This window comes from Hoplias malabaricus, chromosome 2 (genome assembly GCF_029633855.1).
Source record: "Hoplias malabaricus isolate fHopMal1 chromosome 2, fHopMal1.hap1, whole genome shotgun sequence".
Taxonomy (NCBI): Eukaryota; Metazoa; Chordata; class Actinopteri; order Characiformes; family Erythrinidae; genus Hoplias; species Hoplias malabaricus.
In genome coordinates, this window is record NC_089801.1 from 12,907,882 (window position 1) to 12,911,897 (window position 4,016).

Sequence of the window (4,016 nt, forward strand, 5' to 3'; positions counted from 1 at the left end):
AGTCATTTCACATGTTAAGGTACACACCAGATTATGATTAATGTAGAAAAACAATCTGTTGCTGGTTAATTCATTCAATTGTTAAATGTATTTAAAAAATATGTGATGAAGCCAACAAGCCTAATGTCAACTGACGGAGAAAACAAAGTAAGGTCAGTATCCGGCAAGATCAGGTTTAAAGGTGTAGATGGATGTGGGTTCACTATTTGGCAAAAAAACAGGTCACTCTTGACCTTTCTATCTATGTGTAATAACTGATTATTAATGACTATGTATTAACAACATACTAACTATCAATAAACAGATAAACCATTTATAAACCTTTATAAGTAAGGCTACACTTATAAAGGTTTATACACTAAGTAAAGTAGTCACTCTGGCACTTTGACCCCATTTAGTGCCTTTCCTGGTCTATCACTGTGTTTCCTTCTTGTTTGTCATGTGCTTAGCACAGGGCTATTTTGTTCATGTCTCCTCCGTTATCATTTGACTTGTCATCTATGCCATCTATCATCTTTGTGGTCCTGCCCTGTGCTGTCATGGTGGGCCAAGAAAGGGTGAGAGGACATAAAAATAAGTAATCAGTTTATTTACAAGACAAAAGCATAGAACTAAAGGATAATCTAAAAATAAACACAAACACAAGGTACAACAAAATTCAGAGAACTGGACAGGAATAAATAGAAGCCATGTGGAACAAGGAACACAAACAAAAGGAGTATCTATAGACCAGACCACAGACAAGGAACACCTGGAAAAGATATTGAGAGGGCAGGGCCACAGAGGAGGTTAAAATGAGCATGCTCATAAATCTAGGAAATGGCATGCACGCTAGAAAATTCTAATTAAACATGTGTACGTGCACCCGAACACCAATATCTCCTTTAAAATCTCAATCTTCTTATAAATATGTGCAAGTGAATGAGCCTCTGTACCACACACACTTACCATGGTCCATGCAAATCACCTCATGAATACTTAAAAATGTATTGTCCCACAGAGGTAGTGGTGACCAAGGAGGAACAAAAGCCTATAAAAAAATTCTGGAGAATGCAAGGTGGAAGTTCTAGTTTTGGAAGTCGAGGCAAGGGAAAACATGCTGTTTGGTGGTATCAGCAGTGGCATTACCAACAAAGACAAATTTGTTGAGTTGCAACATGCAGCTGCTGCATGTGATGAGGTTAAGGCCTGCCTCATCACTAAACCTATATTGGACAGGTATTTAATATATAGATAGAGTTCCTCAACTCCATCCAACTCCCCGTTTTAGAGAATCTGAAGGGCTCTTGGTTAACTAAAAGAGAAGGGGTAGGTTGGTGTAATGTAGTACCTGTAGATGAGAAATAAAAAGGATTAGTGTGAATAAAAAATAATATCCTGACTGGTATTATGAATTCTAATGTAGAGGACATGTTCATGAGTATTTTTCTTTAGATTTTATGTGTTTATGTGAATATATTTGTGGCTAATTATTTATGGGATATACCCAGTAAACATTTAGCCGTTAATTCAGCGGTGAAATAACGTAATGACTGCCGTCTAATCAACGTTCTCTTAAGGTTGAAAATGAAAGTTGAAAAGACGTCCAAACACAGACATTGAAAAGACGACTATTAGACGTATTTTGGACGTCCATTGACGTTATTAATTGGTCCAGAAATAAATTACTTGTATAAAACGCATTTTGGACGTCCACTGACTTTTTCGATTGGTCACCACTTAACGAACTTATTAAGATGGATTTTGGACGTTAATTGACGTTTAAAATATGTCCTTGACGGACAGACTACTTTTAGACCTATTTTGAACGTCCAGGGACGTTCCTTGTTTACTGGGTACCACCAAGGGGTGAGAATGGGTCAGGGCTAAAGGCCTTGAGTGAGTGGGGTCGTTAGTGAGGGAGGCCGAACAGTGAAGGACCTGTCTTAAAGGCCTTTGTATATTATGTCTAGAACAGCTTTGCAGCTGAAGCACATTTTTTCTTTTTGACTGCTGTAATGTAACAGCTACTTGGAGAATAACTGAGATCAGTTAAAGAGAAAGCTTAAAAACGTTTTTTTTGTTTTTCTTTTCTATTATTGTGTGTTATGTAGCGTAGTAACAGTATTTGAGTTAGTTATGTTTAATGGTAATTAGCACTTATAATTATTATTATTATTACTGAATTTAGATGACAACAATATTAATAATTCATCAGAGATTGAAATACTGTCAACACTAGGGGTGAATTTTCAGGATTTTCAGACTCTCAGGAATAAACTCCACACACCGTATTATTACAAATAATGGAAATACTTTATTAAGAGGAATGATCATAAGTTGATAAACATAGCAAAATCATCAAAATCTCACGGAATCAACGCAGGTGAAACCAGTTCGAATCTAATAATTGGCTAGGCTATATGACTTGAGAATAATAGGTGTTTCTAAATGAGGTTTAATTAATGTATAAATTTATCAAGAGACTTAATTAGGCATCAGCTTCTGAAAATGAGGAATTTACTTGCTTACTCTTGTCGCTGTTATAGCCAAGCCGATGGGTCCAGCAGATTTAATCTCCGTTCTCCGGTTCTTGGCTTCCTGTCCTCCCCGCGAAACGGAAGGTAGGCTTGCTAGGGAGGAGATTCCCTCCAGGATGAGTCAGTCACTTTCGGCGTCCTTAGACGGTGTGACGTCAGTCGGGGGATTCCCTTCACAGAGAACTGCTGGCGTCCCCTGTTAGTTCGCATGAAGATCGGTCTTTTAAGAGTCTCTTGGGAGAGTCGGCTCAGTCAGCTTCAGAAAGGGAAGAGCTTAGAAGCGTTGAAAAAGCGGAGAGTCAAAAAGGAGAGAAATGAAAAGCAGAGAGAGCCAAAAAGCTCAGAGACTCCTTTTCATAGGTGGCGCGGTCACGCCCACTTGGGAGGTCGCCGTTCTCTGATTGGTTCCTGGGTTTGGGGAGTCCACGTGACCGTCTCAAGTTCCAGAGAAATAAAAATCACTTATGGTTTGGCGAAAATAGAACATCCTAGAATTAATACTTCGTACATACATGAATATAAGATAATGAGTATACTGGAGTATATTAACAACTATATATATATATATATATATATATATATATATATATATATATATATATATATATATATCTCGAGTATATTACCAACTATTCTAGATGTTAGAGATTAATTAACATTCTTCTAAATTGAGACAGGAATCTTTCTTCGTGTTTAAAACATTAATTCACGTCACTCGATTAGTTAGTAGACAGTCACCTGAGAATAACAGAGGACAACATTAATAACACATTGCATAATACATGCTTAGTTTCAGCAGAAACATATGCGTCCGAGATAATTCTCTGTTAGAGGGAGAGAGAGAGAGAAAATGATTAGGGTGGCATGTGATTTGGCAAATATCCACTTAGGGGCACTGTTGGTCCATGCTGTTTGTCTGGTTTGAACTTGGGTTGAGAGGTCACCAGTAGGCAGTACTCGGGGCCATCTGCAGATCTTGCGATAAGAGTTCAACAGTCCGAAGCTGGAGGGTAATAAACGCTGGGGGTTGCGGGGTTCTCTCTCTTCTCTGGTAAGTTCTGTAATCCTGTCTTGAAGGCTCTGATTGATCTTTTAGGCTTAATGGAGTCATAAAATTGGGAAACCACTTAGTGTCCGTATCTGGATCCTCTTCTGAGCCTGTCAGGGTCCTGAAGAAGGGGGTTTTATAGTCATTAACATTCCACCCCAGGGGTGTGCGAGGCTGCTAGCACACACACATTCTGGGGAATGTGAGGTCTTGATGAAAGAAAGTCAAAAGTTTGAATCCTAGTGTTTTTTCATTTCTTCTTCTGGAGCCATCCTCCTCTACATTTATAATAAAAATAATGCACCATAATTGGCGAAACCAGCCTCTTGTCCTTCCACACATCCTTGTTGAAAAGCATACCATATTATATATAAATATATATTTCGAAACATATATTCAATTTTAAAATAGTTTGTATTATGCATATACATATACACAAAACACACACA